The following is a 17,554-nucleotide window of genomic DNA, read 5'->3' on the forward strand; positions in this document are numbered from 1 at the left end:
ATCTTTGATCCATTTTTATTTTAGTGCAGCACATGCTGAGAGAGATGGATCTAGGTTCAATTTTCAGCATGTGGATAGCCAGTTTTCCCAGCACCATTTGCGAAAGAGACTGACTTTTCTCCGGAAAAATAATTTGGCCCTTTTGTCAAAGATAAGTGTGTTGGGTGTTATTTTTGTATCTTGTATTTTTTTTTGGCCACTACCATGCTATTTTTATGTCTGTAGTTTTGTAGTCTAATTTGAACTATAGGAATGAACATCTTTTTGATGATTTGCTTCACTCTGTTTGCCAGGATCTTATTGAAGAAATTGCATCCATGTTCATTAAAGAGATTGTCCCAGATTTCTCTTTTTTGGTTGAGTCTCTTTTCTGATTTTAAAATCAAGGTAATTTCCCCTTCTAGTAATGACTTTGGGAGTGCTGCTTCCCTTTTGATTTCATTAAAGAGTTTGAGGAGTATTGGTGCTGGATTTTCTCTAAAGTTCTTGAAAGAACTTTGCAGTGAATCAATTAGGGCCTGGATTTTCTTATTTGGTAGTTTTGTTTTAAAGAAATTCTTCTTCTTTCTCATTGACTGATATTAGGATATTAAGAATTTTTTTGTATTTTTGGTTCAGTTTTGGTAGTTTATGTGTATTTTGGAGTCTATCCATTTTTTCTGAATTTTCCACTTTATTGGAGTACATGTTTTCAAAACAGTTACAGATGATTTTCTGAATTTTGTCTGAATGGTGACTTTATGCTTTTCATCTTAACTCTGTGGGTTTAAGTCTTTTCTTTCCTCATTTTGGTAAGATTTGCTGAGTTTGTCTATTTTGCTTAATATTTCAAAGAACAAATCTTTGATTCATTGACTTTTTGGTATTGCCTTTTTACTCTCAATTTCATTATTTCAGTTCTGATCTTTATAAATTCCTTCCTTTGAGTTTAGATTTAGTTTTCTAGTAGCTTGATGTACATCATTAGGTTATTTATTTGAGCTCATTCTGTTTTTCTGGTGGCACAATTTATCGCTGTAAATCTCTTTCTTAGTACTTCTTTCATTGCATCCCTTAGGTTCCACTGTGTTTCATTGGCCTAACCATTTAGGATCTGTTGAATGTCTTCTTTAACTTTATCTGAAACTCATTGATTATTCAAGAAGGTATTGTTTAATTTTCATGTGCTTGCATATTTTCTTTGGTTTGTTTTGCATTGATTTCTAGTTTTACTGCGCTGTGGTCTGATAATATGCATGGAATAATTTGGATTCCTTTGAAATTACTTAAGCATGTTCTATGAGGTGGTATATGTTCTGTTTTGCACAAAGTGTCTTGTGATTCTGAGAGTAATGTGTATTTGGTTGTTGGATACAACTCTCCATAGATATGCCTTAATTCCATTTGTTTGAAGATTTAGTTCTCTGATATTTCTTTGTTGATTTTTTATCTCATTGATCAGTATCTTTGTGACAATGGGTACTGAGGTCTCCAATTACAACTGTAATGATATTTATCTGATTTTTCAAGTCCAATAATGTTTGTTTTATGAAATTTGTTGTATTATTATTTGGTGGGTATATGCTTTTAATTTTTATCTCTTCTCATTGAATTGTTCCCTTAACCAATATATAGTGACTTTCTTTTTCTCTTTTGATCAGATTTTACCTGAAATCCTAACTGAAATTAAGATAACTACTGCTTTTTTTCTGGGTTCCTATTACATAGAATATTGTTTTCCAGACTTTGATTTTTAATCTGTGAATTTCTTTTTAAATTAAATTTGCTTCTTGTATATTGCATATTGTGCATTTTTTCTTGATAAATTCTGCCAATCTGTGTTTTTTGATTGGGGGATTGAGACCATTCATGTTGAGAGTTTTTACTGAGTGATAGTCATGCAATCCTTAATCTTGTCATTGCATTACTTTCCTTTTTTGTTTCTTAGCTGCTCACCCCACCAGTTTTATTTATCCATTTTTACTTATTGGCAATGTTGGCTTCATTTTTTTCTAGGATACCTTTGAGAATTTTTTGCATTGCTTGCTGGTGGTCACAAATTTCTTGAGCTGCTTCTTGTCATGGAAAAAAAAACCATAGTTTCTGAGCATAATTCGTTCTGAAAACATGCTTACAATCCAAAAACCTTTTATATCAAAGCAAATTTCCCCATAAGGGGCAGTGGATGTCAGATGATTCATTATACAACCCAAAATATTTATAAAAAAGATTATAATACTGTAATATAATAGAAAATTATAAAAATGCAAAATAAAAATAAAATAAATTAAAATGAGCTTACCTTTTAAAATCTTTATGGCTGGTGTGTGGGAGACAAGAGAGAAGAAGAGTTATTGTGTAGGAAAATTTTACTATCACTAACAGAATTGCTACTCTTCATTTCTTTTCATGTAACTAAGAAGGAACCTATCGAATAACACTTGCTTTTGCCCAATTTTGGGAATTTCACAGAAATATGACATTGTATTTTTGTTAGACAGATTTATCATTCACCTTATTCAGGTAGTGCTTTTCTACAAAGTTTTGTGCTTTCCCCCTCCTTTACACATCTCCCTATTTTCATTCAAAGTGAAAAATTTCTCCACATTTTATTCTTCTCTGCAGATGATACTTCCTGCATAACCTCTTACATGTTAGAAGATGATCACCCACAATCCCCCAACAAAAGAGAAGAACCATTAGTTCAGTTGCAATCTTGTGACTATTATATTTCATACAACTCTTACTGCAAAAGTCACTTGCTTATCAAGTTAAAATTTATTGCAAATATTTGCTCTGCTTGCAGAACACTCACAGAAGTTACTCACAATCCAAAGTTTTACTATACCTTACTTCTAGATCAATTTCAAGGAAAGGTTTATAGAAACTGTAAATTGAAGTTGGAAATTGTTATCTTTCAGGGCCTGAAACACTTCACTCCAAGCCCTCTTGGATTTTAAGGTTTGTGTAGACAAGTCTGCTGTGATTCTAATGGTTTGCCTTTATATCTGATTCACTTACTTTCTCTAACAACTTTTAAGATTTTGTCTTGGTCATGGACTTTTGGTACTTTGAGTATAATGTGACACAGAAATATTATTGTTGGGGGCCGGAGATTTAGTACAGTGGCATAACGGCCTGCCTGGCATGGGTGAGGTTGTGAGTTTGATCCCCAGTACCAAAAAATTATTTTTTCATTGTATTTAGTGTTATGTATGGTTGCTTATCTGTGCTTATTATATGTGGCAGTTTTCTACCATTATTTCTGTTAAAATGTTTTTCATGCCATTTGTATTGTCTTCTCATTTTTTCACTTATTCCAGTAACCCTTAGATTGGTCTTTCATCATCTAGAAGCCATTGAATCCTTTATTCATGTTCTCTAGTTACTTTTAGTATGGCTTTGAGTAGTTTGCCTTTCAACCATCATTGTCTTCTAGTTCTGAACTTTTTTTCTCTAATTGTTCAGTTCTACTCCCCAGACTCTCAAGATAATTATTAAACTCTTAAATTTCTGATTGAGATCCTTTCATGGACTTGTACATTTGAATAATTGGTAATTTATGTTTTGTATAATTTTTCTCAACTCATCTAACTTTTTTATTAGTAATTTTGAAAGCTCCTGGACCATTTTGGTTATTGCTTCCATTATCTGCTTAGTTATATTTTTGTGATCCTGCTGTGTACCTCTTTGATCTGCTTATTTCATCTGCTTTCGAGTAAATCAGGTATATTGCTTATGCTATTTTGCCTCTGATTGACTTGGAGATTTGGGAATTTGGGGTGGCCACTTTTCCTGCTTGTCTTCTTCATGGATCTGTTACTTTTTTATTTTTATTTATGTATTTTTGCTGAGATTTGTGGATACTTTCAGTTTTATACTTTACACTTACAGTGTAGACTTTGTTGTTAACATTTAGGTGATTTTTGGTGATGTACTTTGATTGTGGCTAACTATAGTCCAAGAGGCAATCACAGTTAATTTGGAGGGAGATTATACAATGTAATTATCCCAACAACAGAAGTATCTGGGAATGTACCCTAGTAATTTTAATATCACAAAGAGAATCTGATTATTGATGTACAGAGAAATAGTGACATTTATGCCACCTTAGTACTATTAATTGAATCAGGTATGGCAGTACTGATCAAGGCAAATTGGATATTAATATACAATATGGACCAATTATTTACCAACCTTAAATGTAAAAATCCACAATTAGTGATTAAACATTAAGACAAATCAGGTATTGGCTTACTGATAATATGTACTAAATACAACAGCTATATCTCTACTTACAAAAGAGCTCAATTGTATTTTACAGAATTGAGTTCAAAAGATTAACCAAACTTAATTATTATACAATTAAAATATAAGATGTGGGAGTGGGATAATGCAAGAGGTAAACCGTGAAAACATAAATCATTTAATATGAGAAAAAGGTGAGATGAATAATAAAAAGGATCCTACTCAGGAGTACAGGAATGTTTATAGAATTAAACCATGGGGGAAAAAAGATGATAGAACATAAAAAGAAAGGATGAGTGTCTTAGTTAGTTTTTACTTGTTGCTGGGACAAAATGAAGGAAGAAAAAGTTTATTTCTTACAGGTTGGAGGTTTCAGTTGATACTCAGCTGGCTGTAAGTGGCAAGGTGGCATGGTGGACTGCCATTCATGGCCACTGCAAACAGCAAAAGCAAGCAGGAACCAGCAAGAGAGGGATATATACCTTCTTGCCACCATTACATCATATTCTGGCTCCATCCTAGGTTGGTGTAGCATGCACACCACCGATCTGAATGCTAGACAATGAACCAATCACAAATGCCAGATTTGGTAAAGTCCATAATTGCATGAGGCTGGGGGGGGGGCACTGACATAAACCATGGCAGTGAGAAAAGCAAGAAATTCTATAGGGAGGAAAAATGATAGAAAATGTTTATGTTTTAAATTTTTATTTTATTGAAAAAGGTTAAAACAGAATTTCATAGGAAAATAATAGGAGAATAACAATATTTAATACATTGCATATTGTCCTCTTCAAACTAGGTACTCAAAGTACAAAATATGGGCATAAAAATTCTCCAATTGATATTAGCATGAACTTTCTTTCACAATGAACTAAGAGACACTAATAATATAGTTACCTTAAATTTCTCTCCCTTTTCTCTTATTTCCTTTCATCTTTTATCCCTCTTAGGTCCTTCTTCCTTTTAAACAATTACTTCCCATTTCACAGAATCAATGCTACATTCCAATCTTCATTTATTCTTTCAATTTCTTACACCAGGGAGATATTATGATGTTCACACATGTGAGTCTGATTTATTTCACTAATGAGTATGGCCTCAAATTGCATCCATTTACCTTAAAGGTCTTGAGTTTTCCCTTTTTATGGCTGAGTAGTATTAAAAATCATCTTCATCCATTCCTCTATTGATGGACATTTGGGTTGTTTCCAAGATTTAGTATTAAATATTGTGCTTCCATAAACATGGGTGCATATATATATATTGTTGTGGTATGATATTTTTAACTCTGGGAAGATACCCAGAAGGTAAATAGCAACATCAAGTGGACCTCTAATTCTAGTTTTGAGGAAACTTTATACTGATATTCACAGTGGTTGCACAATCAGCACTCCCACCAACAGTAGAGAAGGGTTCCTTTTTCCCCACAGTCCTGCCAGCATTTGTTATTGGTTGATTTCTTAATAGTAATTCTTTCTGGAGATGGAATCTCAGTATTGTTTTAATTTGCATTTCATGAGTGACCAATGACGTTGAACAATCTTTCATGTGTTTATTTTCCATTTGTATTATTCATCTGAGAATTGTGTATTCACTTCAGATGCCCATTATTGGATTGGGTCTTTGAATTTGGGGAGTCAGAATTTTTTCAAATCTTTATATGTTCTAGTTAGAAATCCTTTGTCAGCAGCAAGATTGGCTAAATTTTTCCCACTCTGTGGGTTGTTTTTTCACACAACAGGTGATTTCTTTGATGTGCAAAAGCTTTATTTTATTTTATTTTTCATTTTAAAGAGGGTAAAATTAAACAGAACAAAACAGATCATAAGAAAACAATTTAAGAAACACAGATTTCATAGCAAGGCCACCGGAGATCTTTACTGTCTATCACACTGTCTCTTATTTTCTTCCAAATAGTTGTCCATATCTTCACACACAGTGAATTCATACCAAACAAAATAATACTAAACTGACCAGAACAGGATGATGAAGGCATTTTAGGTCTTCAGGATGAGACAATAGGGAAGTCAACAATGGCTGCCATAATGTCTATCATTCTCTTCAAAATAGCTGTCCATATCTTTATGTATGTTGAAATTAAACAAAAGAAAACAGACTAATATCACCCTAGACAGAGAATAACAACAGTATTGCTAGCATGATTCTACGGAATTAGCGCTGGGTATTTTAGTGTCTCTTTTTCTTCATAGTATCTGTTCATTACATTGTACATTATATAATATATTCTCATAAATTGTTTAAAAGTTCTACATATGCATGAATCTCTACATGTATACCTATGTTTTCTGTATTAGAGGGAAAAACAAGACAACAAAACACATTCCTAGAAAAACATGAAACAAAAAAGACATATAAAACCACAATACTAGGTGATCTACAGTATTTACTATGATGTCTCTTGTTATTTTTAATACAATTGTCTGTGTGATCAGGCATGATATAATTGAACATAGCACTACATAGCAATATTAATAAAAACAAAACATTGGAGACATTATAGGACTTCAAAAGCAGTTAATAATCAAACCAGAATGGGTATCCTATTGCATCTTGACATCTTCAGAGTAGTTGCCTCTATTCTTAGACTTGATACTATCCAGCATACCAAATTCGAATAAAATCGGTCAAGACAAAACTGCAATCTAACAAACTAGATTCAAATAAGATCGGTCATAATAAGGCAGTGTGAGTAATTCAGGGCTTCAGGTTAAGTTAATAGGTAATCAAGGATAGTTACCACAGTATATCCTGCTATTTTGGGGATAGCTCTCTGTGCCCTCAAATATAGTATGAGTAGACAGACTGATACAGAATAAAATCAAACTAAACAGCGATAAGACTAATGTGGCTTTTAAATCCTGATACACTGTTAATGTTCTCTGCCTTCCTTTTTTAGACAATCCCTCCCCTTTCCCTTTTTCAGGGTGCTTTGTACATTTTGGGTCCTACTAACTCTCTTAGTTTTTAGATTAGGGGTTAACCCGCTATCTACTTAATTGGTTCTGAACCTTTTAACCCCAGAGCTTGATCTTGAAATGTATTCTTTACCTACTAAAGCCTCAAGGTTTTCCTTACTTATAGCTGAGTAGTTCTCCACTGTACAAAAGTGTCATGACTTTCCAACCTATTTGGACAACCTGCTGGATGAGCTGTCCCTATTTTTCTCTGGTTCCCTGTCACATATAGCATTGTTTTCTCATCTTTGACTTTTGGTTCGTTAACCCTCTTTCAGGTAGATTATATTTTCTATTCAGAGCATCTTGATGGACCCATCTCCTGATCTACTCTGCCTGTATTTCTTTTTGTTAGTGCATCAAGGCCATCTGTATTAGAGATTAGAGCCAGTTTTCTCTGCCTCATCACTACTATACTATTTTTCTACTGTTGGCTGTCTACTTTTCTCCTTTATTCCACTGTGTGCCCCATTCATTGAGGCCTCTCTGCCACAGTTGCTAAAATCCTGGTGATTTTTTCTCTCTCTCTAGAATATCCTTCAGTATTTTTTGTAGGGTTGGATTGATGGTCACAAACTCCCACAGGTCTTCTTTGTCATGGAAACATCTTGTTTCTCTATTAAAATTTTGAGAGAGAGTTTTGCAGGGTACATCAATCTGGGTTGGAGATTATTTTTTTTCATGGCTTGGAATACTTCATTCCAAGCTCTTCTTGATTTGTTAGTTTATGTTGAGAAGTCTATCATGATTTTGATGGATTTTCCTTTATAGGTGATCTGTTTCTTTTATCTGACAGCTTTTCATATTCTGTTCTTCTGATGAATTTCTCAGATCTTGATTATTATATGTCTGGGTGTAGGTCTGGGTGTAGATCTGTTTTGGTTGTAGCTGACTGGAGTTCTGTAAGCCTCATATATCTAAATAGCATTTCCTTTTCCTATGCTTGGGAAGTTTTCCTTAATTGTTTCTGTGAATAACCTTTGTATTCCATTTGTGTGTATTCCTGCTTCTTCACTCAAGTTTTTTATTCTTAAATTATAGATCTTCTTGTTGTCTTCTAGTCTTTGTATTGTTACTTACTGGTTCCTTGTTATTTTTTAAAGAGATCTTTCCTTTCATGATCACACATTGTAAATCTATTTTCAAGTTTTGAAAGTCTAACTTTAGTTTCTGTCAAGGAATTTTGTCAGCTTTCAATGGAATTTTATAATTTCTTGGTAATCTCTTTGGATTTGTTTCATGTATTCTAGATTTTGCTTATATTCTTCACCAAAGGTTTCTCTCCTTTTTCTGCATTCCTCTGTTCTTCCATCTGTGTCTTGTTGATAGGTGCTCAGTATTTCTTTTATTAATGCTTTTATATCTTGCTTCACTAGAATTAGAATTTCAGTTTTAAGTTTGTCTATGAGGTCATGCAGGTATTTCTTTATGTCTTCTGATGCTGTGTCCAATATTGCATGTTTGCTGCCCTTGATCTCTTCTGTAATGACCTCTCCTGGAGTTATTTTCCCTGGGTCAGTGGCTGGAGGCTTTTTCTTGTTTCTTTCTCTTGTCATGTTTCTGGTTTATTTCAGACAGGTGTATGGTGGAGGTCTCAGGCCCATTCCATATAGCTTATGGTTTTTCTGAAGCATACTGGTTAGGAGATTGCTGCCCTCTTTAGATTACTGTTGATCTGTGAGGTGCATGCCGGGACCATGTGGGCTGGCCCCTCTCCTCTGAGCTGGTTTACCAGCGAGTGCCTTCAATACATTAGTCTGTGCCATGTGGATGTCACAAGTTTGGGACAATTTTGCCCCTGCCTATTTTGTCCCAACCAGGGGCATGACCCAACCCAAGCAGATCCCACCAGTCTGCTTTAAGCCAATAGTGGCTGACTGATGCCATTGTAGTTCTAGGTTCAGGCCCATCCTGCCAAACTCCAATATGTTATCCAGTTGGTCACCCCTCAGTGGGACCCAAATCCTAGCGTTCACCACAGGTTAGTGCAGCTCTCCACACTGGTTCTGCTCTCCACTGGCTGCATCCTCCAGCCAAGACCCTGGGCTCACCAACCCCTGACTTAGGGCTACCACAGCTTCAGCACAACCATGAGTTGTCTTACTCCAAGGCATGGCCAGCACAGTGTGTGATTGGCTCCAGTGAGAGTGTGTCTGGTTCCAGCCTTTCATCCATGTTTCTCCTTTTTTTCCTTTCTTTTTCCTCATTTTCTTCCTGGATCGTGAGAATCTCTCTCCTTTCATCTGATCTTCCTCATGGTGTTAAATTCTAGCATCTGAGTTGTTTTTCTCAGAGAGGCTCTCTACCCTGCTACCATCATCTTCCACAATTCTCTTTATTTTATTTTAAAGAGAAACAAAAACTAAGTTTCAAGACACAGTAGAGGGTAACAATGCTTAATACTTGTGCATTGTTATCTTTAAATTAGTTACTAAGAATACAAGATGTCTGCATTCAATTTTTCAAATGATATTAACACAAAGCTTTCTTTTCAATAAACTAAGAAAAATTAGTAGTATAATATATATATATATATATATAATTTCTTTTAGCTTCTCACACTAAAGAGATAATACAGTGTTTACATATGCAAGTCTGATTTACTTATGAGTATGGTCTCAATACTTGTTTTCTCTTTCTAGAATGTCCTTCCAAAATATTTAGAGTGCTGGTTTGGTGGTCATAAATTTCGTCAGATGTTCTTTGTAATGTGAGTATCTTATTTCTCCATCAGTTTTGAGAGAATAGTTTTGTTGGGCACATCAATTTTAGTTGAAAATTGTTTTTCTATAAAATTTGAAATACTTCACTCCAAGTTCTCCTTGACTTGAGAGTTTGTGCTGAGATGTCAGCTGTAATTTTGATGGCCTTTTCTTTAAAGAAGATTTGTTTCTTTTACCTAATAGCTTTTAAGGTTCTATTCTTGTGTTGAATATCAAGAATCTTGACTATGATGTATCTAATTTTTTTGGTCCTGGCCAATTGGAATTCTATATGTCTTATTTATATTCTTTTTCTCTACCAGGGACGTTTTCTGACATGTCTGTGAACAGCTTTTTAATATCACTTGTGTTATCCTCTGCTTTTTTGTTGATTCCAATCAATCTTACTTTTTATCTCATCTAGCAGATGTTGGATTGATTTCTCAAGCTCCCTTGCTATTTTTGAGAAATCTTTCTTTTCATCATAGGAAGCCTGTCTTCTGTATCTGAGCTCCTGTCTTCACTTTGGCTTAATCTGCTGTGAACCCTTTCTATGGAATGTTTATTCTCTAGGATATCTGCTTAAATATGCCTTATGAATTCCATTTCTTTGCTATACTGAGAATTCATCGCTTTCATAATTTTCTTGAGTTTATCTATTATTTTGTCTGTATCTACTCTAGCATCACTAATCATGGCCTTTGTTTTAGATACAATCTCTGAAGTTACCTTAGAGATTATTTCTGATTTGATTATTTTCAAGAGCCTCATTCAATTGTTTTGTTGTTAACACTTCAGAAAGATCATGTGGGAGGCTTTCAAATTCTCCTACATCATTGCCCCCTGGGTTTTCTGTTGGTGAACTGGATATCTGGAGTTGGATTTTGTTCAAGTGTCTTCTCATTTTCTTGTCTTTTTTAGTTCAAATCCTGGGGTGATGTTTGTAAATTTCCTATGATGGATTGCTTTATTGTTAGTATGTAGAACCATTAGGTAATTACTACTTTTTTGAGGTACCCTCCAGGTGTAACAGGTTTTTGGCTTTTAAGTGTATTGGAAGATCCTACCTCTTCAATTAGTTGGAATGAGAAATTTCTGCCTCTTTGGCACATTCCCTGGTTCTTTGGCACTGTCCTACAGTTTTTTTTGTGACCTTTATACAATCTCAGTCATGGAATACAAGGGTGAGCAACTGTTTACAATAATTATGTCATGTTTGGCTATCAAAAGCATCAAACACATCCCAGACAATGACAAATTGAGGTAATCATTAATCTGCCACTTTTAACCATATGAACTAGATCTGTGGTTATATATCAAAATCTAAAACAAACAAAGGAAGTATATGCTGTATACAGATTCTTATTATGCAAACTTTGCCCTCAAGAGTTAAAGTTTAAAATAGTTTAAGGAGAAAATAGAGAAGTGGGAAGTTGGATCTAAGATGACAGTTTGGTAAACAGCAGAGAAAGCCTCTTGGAGAGTTGCCATCCAAACTCTGGAATACAGTAACATGAGAAAGACAAATATGAGGGAAGTGGGTCCTCTGGGCCCAGGATTAATCTGAAGTGTGAATTGAGGCCCATGGATAGAGAGTAACTTCAGTGAAGAAGAATGAGATAGCTGGTGGCAACTTCTTCCTGAGACAGGACTCACTGTGCAAGAAGGGTGGTTCAAACCTCTGGGAACATGGTGGCAGTTGGCAACTCCAGAAGCCTTTGTGAAGAGATGCAGAAGTGGAGGGGAGAAGCAGATGTGAAGGACTCTTGCAGTGAGTGCTAAGGGCTCAGTCTTCCTGTGGGAGAATGCAGTTGGCCTGGAGCCATCTTGAAGATAGGCCAGCTGAGGTCAGAACTCAAAACTGAGGTTGGCTCATCTACTGACTCTAAGAATGATTCAGACTTGCAAAAGATGCTTGGAAGGCAGTAAGCCAAATGTGACATGTCTGGGGAAGAAAGTACAGATTTGCTGAGATTATCAATCACCCTGCTGAAAAGCTACTTCTGGCTTCTTGGGGTAGTTGGCATGGATCAGGACTTGGTTTCCATAGGTTTCTGGCTAGTGAAAACAGAGACAAACCTGGACAGATCTGGACGTGGACTTATATTTTTACTTTCTCATTTGTTTTTGTTTTTATTTTTTCCCTCTTTCATTGTTTGATCTTGTTTTTATATGAATGGGAACATGGTTTCTAGCCTCTTCATGGTTGTGGTTCTGTTCTGTTCTTCTAATTATCACTTTCTGCTCTCTTACCCCCCAGTCTTTTGCACCAGTTTCCCAAGTGAGTATGATCTGCCTTTGTCCTCCAACTTTAATTCTAATTGTTTCCTGTTCTTCCACATCTCCTTTTTTTCCTTAACCCATTTTAAATTTTAACCTCTGAGGGCAAAATTGACATATTAAGGACTGGTATATTTCATATAATTTTCTGATTTGTTTGCATTTTTGTTATATAGTAACAAATTGAGTTCATAAAATAAAAAATATAAACATGGAACTAGAGGAAGAGATTATAAATAAGATTGGAGGATAAAGGGAACTGGTCCAGAAGACTGGAGGAAAAGAGAATGAAAAGATAAAAATAAGAACAGGTTAGAACCTCAACCACAAAGAGACTAGAATTCATGTTCACACTCATGTGAAAATAAGATCAAGTAATGATGGATAAAATAATGAAAACAAAAACAAACCCACCACCACAGCAACAAAAAACAGACAAGAGTGAGGGGGAAAATATCCAATTCCAGGGTTGTCTCAGCTTTTATTGGTAGAAAATCTATGGAAACAGAATCCCAATCTATACTGATCTACCCCACCAAGCCAAAAGTAGTTTTTTGCTGGGGTAGTGGATAATCCCAATGAGCCTGTACTTTGTGGCTGAGAGCAAACTAATTTGGCTTATCATTGCCCAAGCACCTTTTATGGGCCTGAGCCCAGCTGGGAGCTACTAGATAGAACTAGCTGCAGCTCTGAGCTCTGATCTCAGCTGGGCTGTCTCCAGGATGATTTCAGGGCAATTCCTATCTCTGGTAGGAGGACTCAGTCCTCAGCACTGACCTCCAGCCAGTGAAGTCCTTCCCATCTGATGCTCCCCTTCATTGATGTGTCTCTGTGCAGAGGCTTCTGTGGTTGACCGCAGTCACTGTGTGTCTGCAGGTTTTAACTGCTCCCCTCATGCAATGAGTCCCATCTCAGGGAGAGAGCAATCCCAGCTACCTCCTTCTTCTTCACTAAAATTTCACTGTTTATTCTCTGCATGGGCTTCAATACATGCTTCAGCTTTTGCCTGGGTCCAGGACACTCACTTTCCTCCTTCTTGTCTTCTTCATGTTGCTATATTCCAGTGTCTGGAGGGTGACTCTCTGAGATGATCTTTCTCTAATGCTTACCACATTGACATCTTGGTTTTACCCTGAAAATAAAGCTGTTTAATATGATGAGATCCCAGTTGTGGATTCTTTGAAGTGTTTCCCATGCAGTTTGGGTTTTGTTCAAGAACACTCTGCCTACCTATGTCTTCAGGATTTCAACCTACTTTCTCTTCCAGTACTTTTAGTGTTTCTGTTTTAATATTTAGACATTTGATACAGTTTGACTTTAGTTTAGTAAATGGTGATAGACATGGATCTAATTTTTTTCTTCACCATGTACAATTTTTCCAGCACCATTTATTAAAGAGGCTTTCTTCCACTGAAAATGTTTGGCTCCTTTGTCAAAGATAAGGTAGTTGAGTGTGTTTGTAGTTGTGTCTGCATCTTCTAATCTGTTGGACTGATCCTCACATCTATTTCTTCAACAGCACTATGCTGATTTTGTGACAGTAGCCTTGTAGTATAATTACAAGTCAGAGATCATAATGCCTTTTGACCTTCCCTTCTTACCCAGGATTGCCTCTACTATTCTAAGGCTCTTTTGTTTCAAATGAATTTTGGAAATCATTTCTATAGTTCTGTGAGGTATGCTAATGGAATTTTGATCAGGATTGCATTAATTCTGTAAAACAGTTTTGAGAGTATGGACATTTTCACAATATTGGTCCTTTCTATTTTCTGATCTTTTATGATCTCCTTTTTAAGTGTACTATAATTTTTAATGTATAGATCTTATGCTTCTTTTGTTAGATTGATTCCTAAGTATTTCATTTTTTGGATGCTATCTTCAAGGATGAGTTTTCCCTAGTTTCTTTCTCAGTGAGTTTGTTGGTTGTGTACATTAATGCTATTTATTTTGAGTGTTGCCTTTCTATTTATCTATGCTATTTAATTTGTCTATTAAATCTAGAAGTCTTCTGGTGGAGTATTTGGGGTCTTTTATGTAGAATGTCATGTTACCTGTGAATAATGATAATTTATCTTCTTCCTTTCCTATCCTTATTACTTTTATTTCTCTCTCTTGTCTAATTTCTCTGGCCAGTGTTCCCAGAACTATATCTGATAGGAATGGTGCTAGATAACATCTTTTTCTTGTCTCTAATTTTATTTTTATTTATTTATTTTGGTGCTGGGGATCGAACTCATGACCTCATGTTTGCCAAGCAGGCACTTACACCACTGAGCTAAACACCCAGCCCCTTTGTTTCTAATTTTATATTGAAAGCTTATCATTTATGTACATTTAGCTTGGTGATGGCTGTTGGTTTGTCACAGATGGCTTTTATCAGATTGAGAAAAAATCATTTATTCTGATTGCATGTAGGGTTTTTTTTTTAATCACAAATGAATGTTGGCCTATGTCAAATGTTTTTTCTGCATCTATTGAGACAATCATGTGATTTTTGGATTTTTCTGTGTTGATATGACGTATTACATTGATTGCTTTGCATATGTTGAATTATTCCTGCATTCCTGGGATGAATTCCACTTGGTCATGATGAATAATCTTCTTGATGATTTGCTGCTTACTGTTTGCTAGTATTTTATTTAGAATCTTTTCTTCTACATTCATTAGGGAGATTGTCCTGTAGTTTTCCTTTTTGATTGTGTGTTTCTTTGAGTTGGAATCAGGTAATACTTGCCTCTAAGAATGAGTTAAAGAGTATTGTTTCCCTATCAATTTCACTAAAGGGTTTGACTTGTATTAGCATTAAATATTTTCTAAATTCTTGTAGAATTCAGCAGTGAATCCATCAGGATCCATACGTTTTGTTGTTGGTAAGTTTTAAATTATGTTTTCACTTTAATTAACTGATATTACTTTATTCAGAATTTTTACATCTTTTTTATTCAGCCTTGGCAATTTATGCTGATCTAGGAATCCATCCACTTGTTCTGTATTTTCCATCCAATGAGAGTAAAGATTTTCAAAGTAGATATTTGTGATATTCTGAATTTCCACAGGACCTGTTAAGAGTTCATTTTTTGAATTCCTCATTGCCTGAATTTGATTTTTTTCTTTCTTTTTTTTGATAAGGTTTGCTAGGGACTTATTGATATTTTATTTTAAGCTTTCAAAGAACCAGTTCATTGATTCATTATTTCTCTGTATGGTTTATTTAATCTCAATTGCATTAATTACTCCTCTAATCATTATAATTTCCTCCCTTGTCTAGGCCTTGCTCTTCTTTTTTTAGAAGCTTGAGATGTAACATTGGGTTATTTATTTGTACTCAGTCTATTTTACTGACATGAGAATATACCACTACAAATTTCCCACCCAGGACTGCTTTCATTGTATCCCACAGGTTCTGATATGTCCCATCTGCATTTTTATTTAATTGCAGATTTTTTTCATTTGTTCTTTAATTTCATCTGTGATCCACTGGTCATTCAGAAGGGTGTTTATTTCCATGTGTTTATGGAGTTTTTGAGGCTTCTTTTGCCATTAGTTTCCAATTTTATTGCACTATGGTCAGATAATATACTTGGGGAATTTTCAATTCTTTGCATTTACCTAAGCATGATCTATGGGTTAGTATATGGCCTGTTTTAGAAAACATCCCATGTATAGGTGAAAAGCATGTGTATTCTGATGTTGTTGGGTGGAACACTCTGTAAACAACTATTCAGTCTGTTTGTTCACAGTTTTGGTTTAGTTCTCATATTTCCTTGCTGATTTTTTGTCTAGTTGATCTATCTCTTTGTGACAGTGAGATATTGTCCCCCATTACAAATGTGTTATTGCTTATTTAATTTTTCATGTCTATTTGTAGTTTTCTTATATAGTTATGTGCCCTTGTATTTTTGTATATATATTTATGATTGTTATCATATTGGGGTTTTACCCTAACAAGTATGCAGTGACCTTCTTCATCTCTTTTGTTTATCCTTGGTTTCAATTTCACATTGTCTGCAAAGCAAAATAGCTTCACTTGCTTTTTTCTGGATTCCTATTGCATGCAGTATTTTTTTCCATTCTTTGACTTTGAATATATTAATTTCTTTTTTAAGTTTCATGTGTTTCTTGTATGTGGCATCTTTTTGGATCTTGTTTATTGATCCATTCTGTCAGTCTCTTTCTTTTGATTTGTCAATTGAGTCCATTTACATGGCTGGTTATAACTGATATGTATTGGCTTGTGTTTTTCAAAATTATTTTCCCACTGTTGATTCTCGACTTTTTCCCTCTGTTTAATTGCTTGCCCTGCCTGGTCTCTTTCTGTTGTTGTTCTTGTAATTATGGTCATTTTTATGTCTGCCTGGAATATCTTTGGGTACACTTTGTAGTGTTCTTTTGGTGGTCACAGATTTCTTTAGTTGTTCTTTATCACGGGAATATCTTATTTCACCATGAATTTTGAAAGATAACTTTGTATGATACATCAGTCAGGATTGGAAGTTATTTTCTTTCAGGACTTAAAATACTTCACTCCAAGATCTTCTTGATTTGAGCATTCGTTTTAAGAAGTTGGCTGTGATTCTGATGGAGTTTCTTGTATAAGTAATCTGTTTCTTTCTCTAATAGTTTTCAATATTTTTTGTGAGCTGAGTTTCTAAGATCTTATTATATGTCTGAGTGTAGATGTATTTTTTCATGGATATTTAGAATTTTATGTAATCCACTTATCTGAATGTCAATTTCTATTCCCATGCTTGGGAAATCTTCTGCTCTTAGTTCTGGAAATATTCTTTTTATGTCATTTGGGTTGACTCCTGAATTTTCATTGACACCTATTATGCTTATGTTGTTCATCTTTGCATCATTTTGCAACTGTTGAATTGTTACATTCTAATCCCTTGTTATTTTAAGAGATTTTTCCTTTTGTGATCATTAGATGCTATCCTGTCTTCAAGATCTGAGCTTCTATCTTCAGTTTCATTCAAGCAGTTTTGCCAACTTTCAATGGAATTTTTATTTCCTGGATGTCTCTTTGAATCTGTTTCATGGATTGTGTTTCTTTCCTATATTGTTCTTTCAAACTTTACATCATTTTGCCACCCTCCTCTATTTTTATTTATGTCTACCCTTGATTTGTTAAGCAATTCCTTTTATTATGGTTGTCATTTCTTTCTTTTTTATGAGAGAGATTTTTCTGATCTGATTTCCTGCATAATCTCATTTAATTATTTCTTTACTTTGGTTGCTATCATTTTAGAAATGTCAGATGTATGCCTTTTGTTTTATTCTATTTCAGTGTGTCCTGGATTTGTTTTGGTGGGTTAAAGATCTGAAGTTGCATTTTGCTTTTGCATCTTGTCATGTGCCATTTCA

This window comes from Cavia porcellus, unplaced genomic scaffold, assembly GCF_034190915.1.
Source record: "Cavia porcellus strain 051 isolate PalLab524CR breed Dunkin Hartley unplaced genomic scaffold, mCavPor4.1 scaffold_3, whole genome shotgun sequence".
In the NCBI taxonomy this organism is placed as follows: domain Eukaryota; kingdom Metazoa; phylum Chordata; class Mammalia; order Rodentia; family Caviidae; genus Cavia; species Cavia porcellus.